The 19848-nt window shown below is 48.4% G+C and overlaps 1 non-coding gene across 1 annotated transcript; it reads right to left on the bottom strand.

Moving 5' to 3' along the window:
* Positions 1-2017: 2017 nt before the first annotated feature.
* Positions 2018-2088, bottom strand: TRNAT-CGU (transfer RNA threonine (anticodon CGU)). Its single transcript has one exon. It is a non-coding gene; the product is annotated as a tRNA-Thr (tRNA).
* Positions 2089-19848: the final 17760 nt, after the last annotated feature.

Below are 19848 nucleotides of genomic sequence, written 5' to 3'. Positions count from 1 at the left end.
GAACAACTCCTACAAGAGCTATGGCTGACCCAAGACCATTCCAGCAGCTGCAAGTGGAGGAGTGGGGAATCAAACCTGGTTCTCCCAGATAAGAAGTCGTGCACTTAACCACTACATCAAACTGGCTCTCATGAGCTTTCATGTGCAGGGATGCTTCCTCAGATACTGTTATTGGCCCTGATCATACACATCTCAGCCCACTGGCCTTCATCAGTGGCCAAACCAACAATAAGCAAATGAGTTCCTGCTGGGCTTTTTCGACAAAAAAAGCCCTGGTTATCAATAATGCACCTTTCATTCCTAATGTCATGCTTAGGGATATGTGTGCTGGGGGAAGCAGAAATACTGATTTAAGGGTACATCTTTATCTCAGTCTGACCTGCCTCACCAAGTTGCTAAGAGGATATAATGAAGGAGAGAAGAATGATGTAAGTTATTTTGGATCCCCATTGTGGAAAGCCATGGCATGTCAAGCAACACCCCCCGCCCCCCACCATACACACACACACACATATACACACACAGTCAGAATGGTATAGAGGTTAAATTGTTGGACTAGGATCTAGGAGACCCCAGTTCAAATCCCGACTCCAGCATGAAAGCTTGCTGGGTGACCATGGACCAGTCACATACTCTCAGCTTAATGTACCTCACGAGAACAACATTGTGAACCGCTTGGGGTGTTCTTTGGAGATTTTACCATGTATGTTTAAAATTGTTGGCCCTCCCGGTAGCCCTTGTGAGGGCAGAAAGGTGGAATGTAAATTTAGTAAACACAATAAAATAAAAGAGTGAGGAATAAAACGTCAACATAAATGTGCGAATCAGTTTGAAAAGGGGGTATGCGCAGAAGTTGTAGGAAGCACTGAATTGTCTCTGATTTGCATGGATAGGTTTTAACGCTCATTTGCCTTTCTGTTTCTGGTTCTCATAGACTTCATGGCTAGCAAGATGTACGCATGGTCCATTTTGGCTCTCAGGTCTCATTTTGCAAGAGCGGCTGAACGGTTTGCTGTACAACCCCTTTTGGGGAATAAATCAAGATGGGAGGCCATGTTAGTCTGTCTGTAGCAGTAGAAAAGAGCCAGAGTCCAGTAGCAACTTAAAGACTAACAAGAATTTGTGGCAGGGGACGAGCTTTCACGAGTCACTCAAAACTCATCCCCTGCCGCAAATTTTGTTAGCCTTTAAAGCGCTACTCTGGACTCCCCCCTCTCCCCTTCTGGGTTTCCTCCCCTCCCAGCCAGCAGGCAACTGAGGTCAAGCTGAGGCCTAGCGGTTTCTGAAAGGGTCCAGGGAGGACATTCAACATGCAGGGGTTGCTAGGCAACAAGAAGAAGTTCTCCCCCACTAGTTGTGAAGCGGGCGTCAGTGGCAATTGGAGGCAGTAAAATAACAGGGCAGAGAGAGGAAAGATGCAAAGCTGGAACTTGCCAAAGCAGGAGCTTGGGCCTTTTTTATTTGGGAAATTAAATCTTGCCTTTCAATCATAAGCCTCTCCCGTTCCTTCTCTTCAGTTTGGACAAGGCAGGGTGCTGTCTTGCTCCATTGTTTAAGCAGCACTAAGCAGCCAACGGCATTCACAGCCACTCTGTTTCAGAGGCTTCAGTTATTTCCCCCCCAGTTATTTGAATGGCTGTTTTTTTTAATACCGTCTGCTCTTTCATATCCTTGAAGTCTTTTTTTTAATGCTTATTGTTTTAAAGAGCACTTTGAAGCTGTCATTTAAGCCATATGTAAGCTACCTGGCAGGCTTTTATGATGGGAGGGGAGGAGAGAAATCTTACAATTAAATAAATACATTCTGGAGGTGTCGCAGTTGTGACTCTTTCTGTGGAAGACTGGGTTTGGTGGCGGAAGGGATGATGGACAGAGAACATATGAAGATATGAAGCTGCCTTCTACTGAATCAGACTCTCGGTTCATCAAAGTCAATATTGTCTACTCAGACTGGCCGCGGCTCTCCAGGGTCTCAAGCTGAAGTTTTTCATGCCTATTTCCTTGGCCCCTTTTTAGTTGGAGATGCCGGGGGTTGAACCTGGGACCTTCTGCTTACGAAGCAGATGCTCTACCACTGAGCCACTGTCCCTCCCTTAATATGAACATATGAAGCTGCCTTCTACTGAATCAGACCCTGGGTCCATCAAAGTCAGTATTGTCTACTCAGACTGGCAGCGGCTCTCCAGGATCTCAAGCTGAGTTTTTTCATGCCTAATTGCCTGGACCCTTGTTAGTTGGAGATGCTGGGGATTGAACCTGGGACCTTCTGCTTACCAAGCAGATGCTCTACCACTGAGCCACAGCCCCACTTCATGGCTCTCCAGGGTCTCAGGCTGAGGTTTTTCATGCCTATTTGCCTGGACTCTTTTTAGTTGGAGAGGCCGGGGATTGAACCTGGGACCTTCTGCTTACCAAGCAGATGCTCTACCACTGAGCCACAGCCCCATTTCATGGCTCTCCAGGGTCTCAGGCTGAGGTTTTTCATGCCTATTTGCCTGGACCCTTTTTAGTTGGAGAGGCCGGGGATTGAACCTGGGACCTTCTGCTTACCAAGCAGATGCTCTACCACTGAGCCACCGCCCTTATCCAAAAAGTGGGCAGGACTTACATATGAAGACATGAACAAAGTTTGAGTCCAGTGTAGGGCTGCCAAGCTCCCAGGCCAGGCGGGGGTTCCCCTGCTTGGGAGGTCCCCAACCTACTGGCCCTCATTAGGCCTGTGGGGGGACCCCTCCCAATGTCACCAGTAGGATGACGTTACTCGCAAGTGGCGTCATTGTGCTGGCGACGCTGCGCACCAGCTGCTCTAGGAGCTTCCAGGAAAACTCTATGGTTTTCCTGGATGCTCGAGCAATTTGGGAAGGAAACTCTATGAAGAAGAAGAAGATGAAGATATTGGATTTCTATCCCGCCCTCCACTCCGAAGAGTCTCAGAGCGGCTCACAATCTCCTTTACCTTCCTCCCCCACAACAGACACCCTGTGAGGTAGATGAAGATATTGGATTTATATCCCGCCCTCCACTCCGAAGAGTCTCAGAGCGGCTCACAATCTCCTTTACCTTCCTCCCCCACAACAGACACCCTGTGAGGTAGATGAAGATATTGGATTTATATCCCGCCCTCTACTCCGAAGAGTCTCAGAGCGGCTCACAATCTCCTTTCCCTTCCTCCCCCACAACAGACACCTTGTGAGGTGGGTGGGGCTAGAGAGGGCTCTCACAGCAGCTGCCCTTTCAAGGACAACCTCTGCCAGAGCTCTGGCTGACCCAAGGCCATTCCAGCAGGTGCAAGTGGAGGAGTGGGGAATCAAACCCGGTTCTCCCAGATAAGAGTCCGCACACTTAACCACTACACCAAATTGGCTCTTCTATGGTGCCATAGAATGAAAAAAGTCCCCTGCCGGAATAGCAGGGGACTTGGTAATCCTAGTTCAGTGACAAATTTAAAGGTGCCACTGGGCTCAAACGTTGTTCCATAGCTTCAGACCAACATGGTTACCCATCTGAATCTATTAGAGGGCTGCCAGTCCTCAGGTCCTGCTTTTGGGGAGCTTTGACCCACCACCAGCCAGCTGGCCAGTGTGGGAAACCCCACCCCCAAGGAGTGACATCGTCGTACCGCATCTCTGATGTGATGACATCACTTGTTGATATCACGCCAGGTGAACCTCTGATTTTTGGACAAACTCTATGGTTTTGAAGCAAAAAAAAAACCCATAGAAGTTTTGCCTCAAGCCCAGAAATGCCCCCAGAACGGCCCACAAATCCCCCTTCCTCAATGAAGAGGGGACCTAGCAACCCAAATCTATAGACGTGTAAAGCTGCCTTCTACTGAATCAGACCCTCAGTCCATCCCGGTCAGTAGTGTCTACTCAGACTGGCAGCCGCCCTCCAAGGTCTCACGCAGAGGCAGGTCTTTCACATCACCCGCTACCTGGCCCCCTTAACTGGAGTTGCTGGGGATCGAACATGGGACCTTCTGCACGCCAGGGCATACAGTTGGGTCATGGAACCATTGTAGAAGCCCAGGTAGGGAAATGTGCAACCTCAAAGGCGGCCAATGGTCAGCTCTGCACATAGAATCAAATATTTGTTGTTGTTCAGTCGCACAGTCGAGTCCGACTCTTTGCGACCCCATGGACAAAGTCACGCCCGGCCCTGCTGTCTTCCACCATCCTCCGAAGTCTGCTCAAATTCGTGTTAGTGACATCAGTAATGCGGTCCAGTCATCTCCTCTTTTGCCGTCCCCTTCTTCTTTTGCCTTCTGTCTTTCCCAGCATGAGGATCTTCTCCAGGGAGTGCTCCCTTCTCATTTGGTGACCAAAGTATCTGAGCTTCAGCTTCAGCATTTGACCTTCCAGGGAACAGTCTGGGTTGATTTCCCTTAGGACTGACTGATTGGATCTTCTTGCAGTCCAAGGGACTCTCAAGATTCTTCTCCAGCACCGCAGCTCAAACGCATCTATTCTTCTGCGTTTGGCCTTCCTTATGGTCGAGCCATATACAGCCATACATTACTGGTATAATATTCCAGGGGTCCAAAGTTCTCAACCTGCAGTTTCCACTAGCATTGCCAGCATAGCCAGTGGCCAGGAGAGGTATAATTTTGCCAGAGTCTAGATTGGGAAACTCCTGGGAATTTGGGGATGGAGCCTGGGGAGGACAGAGACCTTGGTGAGGTATAATGTCACAGGGTCCACCCTCCAAAGTAGCCCTTTTCTCCAGGGGAACTGACCTCTGTAGTCTAGAGATGAGCTGTACTTCCAGGGGATCCCCAAGTCCACCTAGAGCTTGGCAGACCTAGTTTCAACCCATATACCCCTATTTTGATTCTCTCTTGTGCAATGCAACCCGGCACTTCATTTGTTTGGCTCCATTGTCTAATTCCTAGCACTTAATCCCCCCCCCCCATTTTCATTGTGCCCCAGTCAATAAACATTGTGCATGTATAATGTGCAAAAGTGAGGCATATTGTGTGTATATGGTTCAGGTAGTAGCTGTTACAAAAGACCTGTCTGAGGCTCTGGAGAAGTTTGGCCAGACAGGATAGACCAGGAGTGGCTAAACTGTGGTTTAAAGCCACATGTGGCTCATTCACACATAATGTGTGGCTCTCAAAGCCCCCACTTCCAGGTACTTGTCTCTTTAAATCACTTCTCCAAGCTGCCAGCTGGCATTTAAACTTAGAGTTGCTTTCTTTCCACCTCCCTCTCCCCATCTTCCTTCCTTCCTTCCTTCCTTCCTTCCTTCCTTCCTTCCTTCCTTCCTTCCTTCCTTCCTTCCTTCCTTCCTTCCTTCCTTCCTTCCTTCCTTCCTTCCTGATGTTTATTCTCCGTGGCTTTTATGTTAAGCAAGTTTGGCCATCCCTGGTCTAAAGAAACCATGGGTTTCTAGGTAACTTTCCAATAGAATGAATTTATTGAATGAATGAATTAACTTTCCAATATTGGATCATTTATCTCTTGGCAAGCGATGTGGATCCTGTGATTTTAGGGGGAGGCAGGGGTGTTATTAATTTGCAAAGCAGCTCCTGCTAGAATTCCACCCCTGGGGGGAGGTATTTGTGAATTTCCTGCCTTGTTCAGGGGGTTGGACTAGAGATGATCCTGGAGGTCCCTTCCAACTCTATGATTCCTTCCTTCCTTCCTCTCAAACATCTAACATTTATTCTATGCGACTCTTATGTTAAGCAAGTTTGGCTGCCCCTGGGATAGACAATACTGACCATGGGTAACTCTGTCTAAGTTAGAGGAAGGCAGATTCACAGGCTCAGAATCCCTCCCGGGATTCCACCATCTCATCCTGCTTCTTACACAGATCAAACTGTGGAGAGGTTTTAAATGTGTCTCTCCATGACATTTCTTACCTTGTAGCTTCCAGCCAGTTGAGTGGAGTAGGAAAGTGAAGAAGAACTCGTTAGTGACAAGCTGGCAGTGGCACAATTCCATCTGGGCTAAATTTGTCTCCTTTGCCCCTTCTTTCAGGTATTTAATGCCTGGGTAGGACCGGAGGGATGAGCTAAAGGGCTCTTAGCTAGGGTTCGCAGCTCTGGGTTGGGAAAGACCTGGACACTGGAGGGTGGAGACTGAGGAGGGTGGGGTTTGGGGAGGGGAGGGACCAAAGCAGGATAGAAAGCTGCAGAGTCTACCTTCCAATCCACTAATTTTCACCAGTTTTCAAGACCTTTATGTCATAAAATAATGACACAAAAACATGGACAGGATCCATTTTCTCCGGGTGAACTGATCCCTGTTGCCTGGGGATCGGTTAGGGTTGCCAACCTCTATGTGGTACCTGGAAATTTCTTGCTATTACTAGTGATCTCCAGGTGACAGAAATTCTTCTTCTTCTTCTTCTTCTTCTTCTTCTTCTTCTTCTTCTTCTTCTTCTTCTTCTTCTTCTTCTTCTTCTTCTTCTTCTTCTTCTTCTTCTTCTTCTTCTTCCTCCTACTGCTACAAACAGACTAACAGGGCTACCCGTCTTGATCATCTCTGGTAAGTTGCAACTACCTTCCCGAGGTTCCACCCCATCCCCAAATCTCCACATATTTCCCAACCTACAACTGATGGAGGGTGTCAAATGTATAGAGGAGAATGAGTGCGCTACAAGCCAATCTTTTTCTGACCCCCCTCCCCCTTTGGCATCTTCCCTGAAGAAATATCAAGCCTCATGGTGAGATCTGCTCCGGAGCTTGGAAGGGAAAGTTAGATCTTCTGCAGTAGTCAGGAGAAAGTGTGTGTATGCATGTGTCTGTTGGTTGGTAGCCTGGCCATAGCACCTTGTGGATACCACCCGGCTCTTCAGATGCCCTGCTCTTGGCTCTTTTGATCTCTCCTGAATTCAGAGTTCTTGCAAATATTTGTCTCACTTAGCAAGGCTGAAGATCTGCTCACAGGGGTAAAACCCCCCAGAGACTGAACCATCTGTTTATTTTCGGCCCCTCCTAGAACAATTTCTCTTCCACCATCTTCCCACCCACAGAAATACTGGCATTGCGCATACATCTACATAAATTAAAGGCACTCGCTCAACCTCCCCCCTCCCTTGTAATTTTAGCTTTGCATTCTGCATTGTTCCAAGCAGGAGAGGAGAGCAAGAGAAAGCAAACAAGATGCAGGAACGGATCGGCAGGTGTGGCTCAGCATCGCTCGGCCTTTTAAATGGGAAGTGCAGAATCACCAGATGTCACTGGTGGCTGGCGAGGCCCCCACGAAATATTTATTTCTTGCCCCCTTTGTGCTTCCCTTTCATGTTTTATGATCTGGTATGATTTATATTCCTCTCCCCCACTCACCCTGATTTGCATTATAAATTACGGCCGAGGTAGGAAGAAAAAGGGGGTTCTCTGTTGTCGCTGGGTCCTTTTTATGAAGCCCTTCCATTAATCAAAGTTAATTGTAATCAGCTGCTGGGCCCCATAAATAATCAACCGTGTCACCAAGATACAGAATGAGTCCGCCCAAATTATGCTAATGAAGATGATTAGTTTTTATGAAATCTAAATTTCAGGACAGCGAAGCAATCAGCGGGGAAATTTCCATTTCTGCGGGGCTCTTGTGTGCAGGCGTCCAGAGGCCAGAAGGTGAATCTATTAAATATTAAAAAATGGAGTGTTTCAAAGGGAAATTAAATGCTCCGGAGCCCGCATTCTTCCTTGGAAGACTCCCGTTAATGTTGTTTGCCAATCTGCTTCTAAAACCCAAGAATGGTGTACGATGAGGATGTTGTCGGAGTGGATAGAAACATTGAACATTCTGAGACAAGCATTCACGTTAGTGGATTTCTTTACCCTTGAAGTTCTTTCCTTTGTGCATGTTTGAGGCTACAAGTGTAAAAAAATTCGTACTAATATTAGATCTAGACTCAGGGGAGGGCATGCTTTTCTCTGTTCCAGTACTCCTTACCAGGCCTTTTTTTGGGGTAGAAAAAACCCAGCAGGAACTCATTTGCATATTAGGCCACACTCCCTGACTTCACCATTGTTTCACACAGGGCTTTTTTGCAGCAGGAACTCATTTGCATATTAGACCACACCCCCTGGCACCAAGCCAGCTGGAACTGCATTTCTGTGTGTTTCTGCTAAAAAAAAAAAAAGCCCTGCTCCTTACGATTGCAGGATTTTTTTTTTTTAATTACATTCTTCAGGTCCTCCAAATTCAGGACCCCCCCCCCAAGTACCAGGAACAGGAAGGGAGGGGTGGAGAGAGAAGCTGGCCCTGTTGGTGTCCCCTTCTCTTTAAGATCTAAAGCAGGGGTGTCAAACATGTCAGTAGTCATAGATGCAGGCACCCCTCTTAACTGTATTTGATTCTCCATTAATCTACAGTCAGCTAATAATGCTTTCTCCTGCATTTTTTGCATAGTGGAATCTATTTTATCCATTCTTGTATCGAGGTCTTTCACTTTTTCCTCCACCTTCTACACTTTCTGTAGAGCTGCTTGTGTGTCTTTTCTGAGATCTTCAATGTCTTTTTTAACTTCTTCTGCACGGGACTCAATATCTTTTTTTTAGTTCTCTTTTTAGTTTTGTTTTTGTTTCTCTAATTATCTTGGCCGATCTTGCTTCCATTGCTTCTTGCCATCCTGCAATCTCAGCCCTGTCAGTTTTAAATTTGGCCATTTTTTCTTCTTCAAGTGACCCAGCCCTCGTTCGCATCTGCTTTGCTGCTAATCTTTGCTCCGACATCACTGTTGACCTATTGCTTTAAATAGGTTCAAAAGCTGGCCTCTCAGATTCAAATTTTAAATACACAGTCCTGTAGATTAAAACATGCCCTTTTACAGAAGCCCGAGATCTCCATTCCCTGAAGTTCCTAGGTCAAGATATTAATTAAAAAAATTTTTTTTTTACTTAAAATGGCCACCACGGTTTTTCTGTCCTTTAAAAAAGTTTTTTCCTTTTTTCTCCAAAACAATACCAAACTTGATTCTAAATATATAGTCCAATAGATTTAACCTTTTAGTGACAATATCTGCCAGCTCTGCTATTTTTCAATGTCCAGTTTTCATTTAATTAATTTTTAATTTTTTGACCTTCTTATAATGGCCGCTGATACTTCTCTGTGATTTTGAGTGCTGGAGAAGGCTGGGAAGCTTGTTATTTCCCCCTTCTCCTAATGGCTCCTTCCTTTACCTTCCTTTCTTTCTTGACACGAAGGGAGGGATGGAGAGAGAAGATGCTGGCCCTGTTGGTGTCCCCTCCTCTTTAAGATCTAAAGCAGGGGTGTCAAACATGTGGCCCAGGGGCTGGATGAGGCCCCCAGAGGGGTCCTATCAGGCCCATGAGCAAATCAAAAGTCCGTTTTCAACTTGCAGATACACACCTGAACAACACCTGAACAGCATACTCAAGATTGCTACAGCACAGACATTGTATCCCGTTTTTTGATGCAATGATTCAGAACAAGAGGTGTCAGTTGTCAGGAATAAGATGAAATATTGCAAGAGTGCTAATGTTTTATGCATGTTTTATGTTTTGAAAAAAAGCTTTAATTGTGTTCGTCAGTGTCCGCTACCGGGCATCACATTTCATGACACACGTGGCCCAGCCCGACAATGTCTCATTTATGTCAGATCTGGTCCTCATAACAAATGAGTTTGACACCCCTGATCTAAAGAGACCAGCAGCTCCATCTAACAACTGACAGTCAGGTAGCCCTGACAAAAATTAAGGCTCATACCTTAATTTTTGTCAGGGCCTTAATTTTTTGTCGCTCTCTAAAGTGCTACTGGACTCAGATTTGCCGTTGTACTTCAGACCAACATGGCCGCCTCCTGAAACGATGCCTGAACAAGAAGTGAAGGAAGTGAACTGAATCTACTCAGAACTCCAAAATCTGGGGTGGAAGTTGGCTTAGGAGTATTTTGGAGATTTCCTGATTTAAAATGCCAGAAAAGCTGTTTCTTCCTCCTTCCGCAGCCTACCACCCATCACTGTATAAAACTCTTTTTAGCATAACAGGAAGGGAAAAGTCAGCATCTGATGAAAAAGTGTACTGATTAGAATGTGCTGAGAGCGAGGGGAAAAATACACAGCAACAATCCAAGAGGAGGAGGAGGAGTTTGACAAGAAAAAAAGATCTAGACAACCAATAGCTCAGAAAAACGAACCTTTGAAGCTCCGAGCAGCTGAAGTCCCAGTCCTGATTGAATAGACTTGTTAATAAAAGAAATACATTTGGGGAGGGAAAGGGGGGGGGGGACCTCAGAAATGAAAGAGAACGCAAATCCTTTCAAATAAGATTTCCGTCCTGCTTTAAATCTGCGGCTTTATTTATGAGTTACCATGTCCTGAAATGAGATAGACCAAAATAATCCCCGCAAGAACGCTGCAGGGGGGCCAGTCCATGAGGATGCTGGTTGTCCTCATTCTGAGAGCAACGGGGAATAAACTTCCGCTCTGCGGGGGTCCCAAGTCATGCAGAGTCCACAGCAACTTCTCCGTTACTCCTACAGACGTGCCACGAAGAATTCCCTACTGGCTGACCTCTGCCTTTCCTGACTCACTGAAGAGCAAACACAGGGCCTGGATTTGCAGCGCTTTTGATATATCCTGGAGCTAGGGATGCCAGCCTCCAGGTTCATATCCAGCCTGGAGAACATGGGTGCTTTGGAGCAGGGCTTTTTTTGTAGCAACAACTCCTTTGCATATTAGACCACACCCCCTTGAGGTAGCCAATCCTCCAAGAGCTTACAGGGCTCTTAGTACAGGACCTACTGTAAGCCCTTGGAGGATTGGCTACGTCTGGGGTGTGGGGCCTAATATACAAAGGAGTTCCTACTACAAAAAAAAAAAGCACCGGATAGAAGGAAAGTGTTGTGTCTGGTGTTTGTCCCGGAAAGTACAGCACAGCGCACCTGTGGGTGGTGCTCGGAAGGGACGAATGCAGCCCGCCTATGATGATCAGTGGCAGGAAGTTTAACTGGCCAGAATTGGACCTGACCAGGAAGAAGGCTGTTCCGGGAAATGTATATAACAGGGGACCCGGACCCGCCGCGTTGTCTTGTGAAGTACTCGCTAATAAAGCATGTTGCCATCTGAACGTCTCTGATATCGGTACATTACACTGGCGATGAAGGTGGGATACCGGTGAGTAGAGAGCAGCCTCCAGCTGCCCGCAAGCCCTGCGATCCGAGCTCTAGTGTTCCAGCGGCCAAGGTCATGGCTACTGCTCCCGGACAAACCCTATGGGCATTCGATGTCACCCGGCCCGACTTAAGAGAATCATGGGTGGACCAGACCAACTACTACATACAGCTGCACAAAATGGAGGCAGTGGCAGAGAAGAAGGCATTTCTCCTGAGTTCGTGCAGGGTGGAGACCACCCAGCTGATGAAGCGACTCATCGTGCCAATCACCCTTGCAGGGGCAACCTACGACCAGCTGGTCAAGGCGATGATGAACCACATGGCACCACAGCTATCCCGTCTCACACGCAGGCACACGTTCTACATGAGACAGCAGAGGCAAGCTGAGTCCGCCGCCGAGTATCTTGCAGAGCTCCATGGATTAGCCCTGAGATGCGATTTCACGGGGGACCTGGAAGAGATCCTGCTGGACCGTTTCGCGGTTGGCGTCCGGGAGGAGAAAATGCACCGAAAGTTGCTAGCATACGAGGACAAAGACATCGACCTCGTGAAAGCACTCCGACAGGCAACCGCCTTTGAACAGACGCACACCAGCCCTTCCGCAAACCAGGCCGCTGCTGCCTCAGTCTCGGACGGCTCCGATGAAGAAGGGGCACATCAGCTTTGCCGCCAACCACGCAGTGGGCTGAAAACACCAAACCGATGACAGGCAGCGGAGAAATCGAGCACCAAGTGTGTCAGCTATGGGGACCCACACGAGCGCTGAGACTGCCCCTACCATAACGCGGACTGCAGAAGCTGTGGAAAAGTGGGCCACATTGCTGGAGCTTACAGGGCCAGACTCAACAGGAGGCCCCAGTCTGCACACCATGACTCGACAGATGCACACACGATGGCCGCAAACAGCATCCAGGTAATGAACTTGCCCCAGGATACCCCGACAAGGTCAAAGTGCAGGTTTTGATCGAGGGGGGTCCCTGCCTGATGGAATTGGACATGGGATCCTCCATCTCCATTATTTCGGAGGAGACCCTCTGCCCTACAACCACCTGGCCCTGCAGCCCGCGGAGTTCATATTGTGGGACTTTCAAAAGAATCTAGTGCAGATCATGGGGTGGGCCAGAGTTAGGGTGGAGTTCAAAAATTTTAAAGGGGCCCTGGACATTCTTGTGGTGAAGCGCTGGCTCACCACCCTATTGGGATTGGCTTAGTTTAAGCCCCTGGGTATCAAAATTGTAGGGACGGACCACATACAGGCCCACAATTTCGACCAAGTGTGCCGGGAGTTCCCGGAAGTATTTGATGGGGCTCTGGGAATGTACAAGGGACCACCTATAATGCTGCAGCTGGACCCCACAGTTTGGCCCTTAAGGCTGAAGGCTCGGCGGGTTCCATTTGCACTTAAGCCAAAAATCGAAGCCGAACTGGACTACCTTGTGGCTCAGGGGGTGCTAGAGCCCATCTCTCAAACCACTTGGGAAACCCCCATAGTCACTCCAGTCAAGCCAAACGGGGACATGTGCCTCTGTGCAGACTACAAATGCACAATTAATAAAGCACTACAGGACCACCCATACCCCGTCCTGGTGGTCAGTCATGTCCTCGCCTCCCTGGCCGGTTCCAAGATTTTCAGGATGTTGGATTTGGCCCAAGCATACCAACAACTTCTGGTGGATGAGCAAACGGCTGAGGCTCAGACCATCGTTATGCACCGGGGGGCTTTCAAGGACCGGAGGCTACAATTTGGGGTCAGTGTGGCTCCAGGAATTTTCCAAAGCTTAATCGACTCTCTACTTAAAGGGATTCCCAGAGTACAACCCTTTTTCGATGATGTTTTGATAGCAGCACCCGACGCCGATGAGTTCTGCTGAAGCCTTCGAGAGGTGCTCTGCCGTTTCCAGAATGTGGGTCTCAAAGTGAAGCAGGAGAAGTGCTCGCTTGGGGTGCCAAGGGTGGAGTTCCTGGGGTTTGCGGTGGACGCTGTGGGAATTCACCCAATGGCCGACAAGACCAGGGTGATAGTACAGGCCCCGGTCTCCATTTGCAGGGCGGAGCTACAAAGTTTTTTGGGACTCCTGAGCTTTTACCACTCATTCTTGCCCCACAAAGCAGCCCTGGCTGAATCCCTATGCAGACTCCTAGATAAAGGCGCCCCATGGGTCTGGGGAGAAAACTGGCCGTGGCTTTCCAGGCGGTCAAGGACATCTTGGTTTCAAATGAGGTACTCCACCATTTTGATGAGTTCCTCCCTGTGATTTTAGCTTGCGATGCTTCCCTTTACGGAGTGGGCGTCGTCCTGGGCCACCAACTCCCAGACAGGAGAGAAGTCCCCGTGGTCTCTTACTCTCACACTTTGACCCAGGCTGAGCGCAACTACACCCAAATAGATAAAGAGGCATTAGCAATCGTGGCGGGCGTATACAAATTCAGCGACTACCTGTATGGTAGGCGCTTCACGATTGCCACAGACCACAAGCCATTGCTCGGCCTACTCTCCCCAGACTACCAGACACCGCAGATCCTGTTGCAGCAGGTCCACGGGCAAATTGGATGCTGCATTCAGACCGTTTGTTTCCCACCAGGAAGAACTCTCCTTACACAAAGGGGCAGCAGAGTGGTGGTCCCTCCCCCACTCCGGAAGCAAGTGCTCGAAGCCTTGCACAAAACGCATCCGGGGATAGTCCGTATAAGCTCTGGCGTGGAGCTATGTTTGGTGGCTGGGAAAGGATGAAGAGATTGAGGGGTTAGGAGGTGCCCACCCTGCCAAGAGTCCCACTGAATCTGCCCGGCGCCAGCGTTCACAGCTGGGAATCCAATCGGGTGCCGTGGTCCTGGCTACACTTAGACTTTGCGGGGCCATACCAGGGGCAAATATTCTTTATCTCGGTGGATGCTTACACTAAGTGGCTGGAGGTCATCCCAGTCCCAGTGGGCAACAGGAGTTGGGAGGGGGGGGCGGGTGTTGGGTTTCTGATGCAATTTCACTTCCTGTTGTCATGAGTTAATTAAGTGTTTGTGTATGCATGCTGATGTTTAGCCAGTGAGTAGGTCGAGCCAATGAGAATGTCTGCACGTACCTCCCTCCAAGGCTAGGTGTCAATATGCATAGTGACCACTGAGGGAGAGCCCTAATAGGCTAATCCATATATCTGGGTGGTGGTCTGAGGGAAACCATTTGGTCAGTTTTATAGCCCTTCGTGTTAAGCCCTTAGATCTCCATGCAGTTGAAGTTAGGACTCAAGAGAGTCAAGATGTAGTCTAGAAGGTAGAAAGGATATCGAATCCTTCTTTGTTTTCTAGAAATCCCAGTCATACCTTTTTCCTCATTAGAAAAGTAAGCTACTTTTATTCTTAAGCTAAACCGTGTGCCTGGCTGCTTTTTGTGGTTATCTCCACGTTACTCTGCTAAAGGTATATGTAAACCCCAACAGTGGGGGATGTCCTGCCCCCCCAGTTGGCAAATGGGGAAACCTAAAAGAGGAACATATGGGAACAATTGTGACATTTCTATGCAAAACTTAAGAAAAAGGAAGGTAAGTATTGCAAGGGAAGGGAAGGCAGCATGGTATAGTCTTATCCGGTAAGATCTTGAGAGCTATGTAGGGTCTATACTTGAAAGGGAGACCACCAAGGAAGGCTCTGCAGAGGCAGGCAACAGCAAACCACCTCTGCTTCTTCTCCCTTGCCTTGGAAGCCCCTTGCTGGAGTCACCAGAAGCTGGAAGCTAAGCAGGATCAGTCACTGGAAGGGAGACCACCAAGGAAGGCTCTGCAGAGGCAGGCAATGGCAGACCACCTCTGCTTCTCTCTTGCCTTGAAAGCCCCTTGCTGGTGTTGCCTTAGGTTGGAAACTAAGCAGAATCAGTCCTTGGAAGAGAGACCACCAAAGAAGGCTCTGCAGAAGCAGGCAATGGTGAACCACCTCTGCTTCTTCTCCCTTGCCTTGAAAGCCCCTTACTGAGGTCATCAGAAGTTGGAAGCTAAGTAGGGTCAGTCACTGGAAGGGAGACCACCAAGGAAGGCTCTGCAGAGGCAGGCACCAGCAAACCACCTCTGCTTCTTCTCCCTTGCCCTGGAAGCCCCTTGCTGGAGTCACCAGAAGTTGGAAGCTAAGCAGGATCAGCCACTGGAAGGGAGACCACCAAGGAAGGCTCTGCAGAGGCAGGCAATGGCAGACCCCCTCTGCTTCTCTCTTGCCTTGCTAGTGTTGCCATAAGTTGGAAACTACGTAGAGTCAGTCCTTGGAAGAGAGACCACCAAAGAAGGTTCTGCAGAGGCAGGCAATGGTGAACCACCTCTGCTTCTTCTCCCTTGCCTTGAAAGCCCCTTACTGAGGTCACCAGAAGTTGGAAGCTAAGTAGCTAAGTAGGGTCAGTCACTGGAAGGGAGACCACCAAGGAAGGCTCTGCAGAGACAGGCAATGGCAAACCGCCTACTTCTTCTCCCTTGCCTTGGAAGCCCCATGCTGGGGTTGTCATAATTTGGCTGCCCATTGACAGCACTTTACACACAGAGACATTGCAAGACGAGGCATCTTGTAGGCTGCAGCTCTCCTCTGCTACCGAGAATGGGATTTTCTCAGTGGCACCGGAACACTCTTTTTTGTTAGCATTCTGCACCGAATGCGTTTGTTTCTGCTGCCCTTTGAAAGCAGCGGTTCTGTTTTCGTTTTAATTGTCCCATTCATTCCGCTGTCCCTTTATCCTCCCCTGATTTATGGCTCTGTTGATCTAACGTTGTGGTGGTTTTCTTCTGCCCAGCGAGTCTTAATATTTTCATTTGATGATTAAACGCTGCTTTGACTTTTTTTCTTTTCTTTACAGGAAAAAAAAAAGGGGGATAAAGACAATGTAAATAAATCAAACGATAAATTAAAAAAAATGACTTGTTTGTTTGTGGGAATTGGGCTTCCGCTCTCTGAAATAATCAGTTTGCGTTCATGTGGTTTGCATACAGCCGCTTTAAATGGATACTCGCTGTTGGTGTGTACATGCACTAGTGTTGCCAACTCTGGGGCAGGAAACATCTGGAGATTTTGTGGGTGGAGCATGGGAAGCAGGGTGGATCCTAGTCTGACTGGCACCTCAGGGAAGGTTAAATTCTGGTGCTCCCCTACACTGATAACATCACTGAGTCACAAGGGGGAGCACCCAATTTGGTGTCCCCGGAAGGACTGTGCTCTAGGCAGTCACCTAGCTTGCCTTGTGGCAGAGCCGTCCCTGCTGGGAAGAGATCTCAGTAGGGTACAATGCCACAAAGCAGCCATTTTCTCCAGAAGCGATTTCTATAGTCTGGAGATCAGTTGCAATTCAAGGAGATTTCTAGCATGCCCCCGCCCCCCTCCAGAGGCTGGAAACCCTAGCATTAGCACATGTTGGGGTTGTCAAGTCCAATTCAAGAAATATCTGGGGACTTTGGGGGTGGAGCCAGGAGACATTGGGGTGGAACCAGAAGCAAGGTTCTGACAAGCACAACTGAACTCCAAAGGGAGTTCTGGCTATCACATTTAAAGGGACTGCATACCTTTTAAATGCCTTCCCTCCATTGGAAATTATGAAGGATAGGGTCACCTTCTTTTGGGGCTCATAGAACTGGACCCCCTGATCCAATTCTTTTGAAACTTGGAGGGTGTTTTGAGGAGAGGCGTTGGATGCTATGCTGAAAATTTGGTGCCTCTACCGCAAAATACAGCACCCCCTAAGCCCCAGATACCTGTGGATCAATTCTCCATTATACCCTATGGGGGTTGGTCGCCATAGGGCAGGGGTGCCAAACATGAAGTTTGGGGGCCAAAACAGGCCCCCGGAGAGCTCTTATCAGGCCCCTGAGCAACTGGCTGTCATCTGCTTCCTTCTCCCTCTCTCTTGCTTCCTTCTGCATAACAACTTGCTTTTCATGGCTTGCTCAATCACACAGGAACTACAGAGCAAAACCTCTGTTTTCTCCATTGACTGAGACTCCTTCCTTGGGGAGGAAAGGGGAGAGGCAGAGCTTGCTTTGCCAGGATCTTCCAGTCCCATGAGCCAAGTCCCATAATGAGCCAAGTCAGTCTTCCTTCTATTGGCTGAGGCTCCCCCCCCAGTCCCCTGGGGAAAGAAGGAAAGAGCCAGAGCTTCCTTTGCCCCATTCTCTGGATCCCATGAGAGAAAGACAAAGAAAACATCTTTAAGACCAATGAGTGCTAACGTTTTAAGCATGTTTTAAATTGTGTAAATATATATATGTGTGTGTGTGTTTGTCTTTCTTCTTTATAAAATTTATATCTCTGCTACCTAATCTTAAATAGGTACGCACATGGCCAAGCCCAAGATGGCTCGGCCCAACCTGACATGATCCGGCCCAACAAGGTCTCATTTATAAGAACATAAGAGAAGCCATATTGGATCAGGCCAGTGGTCCATCCAGTCCAACACTCTGTGTCACATAAGAACATAAGAGAAGCCATGTTGGATCAGGCCAACGCCCCATCCAGTCCAGCACTCTGTGTCACATAAGAACATAAGAGAAGCCATGTTGGATCAGGCCAACGGCCCATCCAGTCCAACACTTTGTGTCACATAAGAACATAAGAGAAGCCATGTTGGATCAGGCCAATGGCCCATCCAGTCCAACACTCTGTGTCACATAAGAACATAAGAGAAGGCATGTTGGATCAGGCCAGTGGCCCATCCAGTCCAACACTCTGTGTCACAGAAGAACATAAGAGAAGCCATGTTGGATCAGGCCAGTGGCCCATCCAGTCCAACACTCTGTGTCATATAAGAACATAAGAGAAGCCATGTTGGATCAGGCCAACGCCCCATCCAGTCCAGCACTCTGTGTCACATAAGAACATAAGAGAAGCCATGTTGGATCAGGCCAATGGCCCACCCAGTCCAACACTCTGTGTCACATAAGAACATAAGAGAAGCCATGTTGGATCAGGCCAATGGCCCATCCAGTCCAAAACTCTGTGTCACATAAGAGAAGCCATGTTGGATCAGGCCAAATGGCCCATCCAGTCCAACACTCTGTGTCACATAAGAACATCAGAGAAGCCATGTTGGATCGGGCCAATGGCCTCTCCAGTCCAACACTCTGTGTCACATAAGAACATAAGAGAAGCCATGTTGGATCAGGCCAATGCCCCATCCAGTCCAACACTCTGTGTCACATAAGAACATAAGAGAAGCCATATTGGATCAGGCCAACGCCCCATCCAGTCCAACACTCTGTGTCATATAAGAACATAAGAGAAGCCATGTTGGATCAGGCCAATGCCCCATCCAGTCCAACACTCTGTGTCATATAAGAACATAAGAGAAGCCATATTGGATCAGGCCAATGCCCCATCCAGTCCAACACTCTGTGTCACATAAGAACATAAGAGAAGCCATATTGGATCAGGCCAATGCCCCATCCAGTCCAGCACTCTGTGTCACATAAGAACATAAGAGAAGCCATGTTGGATCAGGCCAATGCCCCATCCAGTCCAACACTCTGTGTCACATAAGAACATAAGAGAAGCCCTGTTGGATCAGGCCAATGGCCCATCCAGTCCAACACTCTTTGTCACATAACAACATAAGAGAAGCCATGTTGGATCAGGCCAATGGCCCATCCAGTCCAACACTCTGTGTCACATAAGAACATAAGAGAAGCCATGTTGGATCAGGCCAATGGCCCCTCCAGTCCAACACTCTGTGTCACATAAGAACATAAGAGAAGCCATGTTGGATCAGGCCAATGGCCCATCCAGTCCAACACTCTGTGTCACATAAGAACATAAGAGAAGCCATGTTGGATCAGGCCAATGCCCCATCCAGTCCAACACTCTGTGACACACAGTGGCAAAATTTTTTATATATACACACACACTGTGGCTAATAGCCACTGATTGACCTGTGCTCCATATTTTTATCTAAACCCCTCTTGAAGGTGGCCATGCTTGTGGCCGCCACCACCTCCTGTGGCAGTGAATTCCACATGTTAATCACCCTTTGGTTGAAGAAGATCCGGCCTTCATAACAAATGAGTTCGACACCCCTGCCAGAGGGAATAATGGAGCGTCCAGCAGACATCCCTCCCCTGCTTTCTGATGACCCCAAAGCGGGGGGAGGACGTCCAAGACAGGGGATCCCCTGCCTCCACCTGGGGATTGGCAACCCTAGTGCATGCACACGCACGCTCACACACACAGAGCTATACAACCTTCTAACCCTGAAGCCTCTTCCCCCTTCCCTGTCCCCATTTCTTTCAGAGTCAACATCTGCATCCCACTTCAGCGTTATTTGCAGAACGGGGTTAATGGAATCGGAGACTGCATATCCGGGATTAAGACAAAAACGCCTGAGGGGACTGCAGCGGTTGAAGAAAACCCTCCCCAATGACCTGACAGTGGCAAAAAAAAAAAGGGGGGGGGCATAATCATTACTGAGTTCTCCAAACTGCAAGAAAGCTCTGTGGAGCTTTCCACAGAAAGTCATTCACTGTTTTTTTAAAAAGTAGGGAGACGTCATTGCACACACGCACATAGAGTTGCCGGGTCCAATTCAAGAAATGTCTGGGGGACTTTGGGGGTGGAGCCAGGAGCAAGGTTGTGGCAAGCATAATTGAACTCCAAAGGGAGTTCTGGCCACCGCGTCGAAAGGGACCGCACACCTTTTCAATGCCTCACCTCCATTGGAAATCATGAAGGATAGGGGCACCTTCTTTTGGGGCTCATAGAATTGGATCCCCTGCTCCAACTTTTTTGAAGCTTCTAGGGTGTTTTGAAAAGAGA

This window comes from Heteronotia binoei, chromosome 12, assembly GCF_032191835.1.
Source record: "Heteronotia binoei isolate CCM8104 ecotype False Entrance Well chromosome 12, APGP_CSIRO_Hbin_v1, whole genome shotgun sequence".
NCBI classification, from domain to species: Eukaryota; Metazoa; Chordata; class Lepidosauria; order Squamata; family Gekkonidae; genus Heteronotia; species Heteronotia binoei.
The sequence above is the reverse complement of the archived record's forward strand: the minus strand, read 5'-3'. Positions and strand labels throughout refer to the sequence as shown.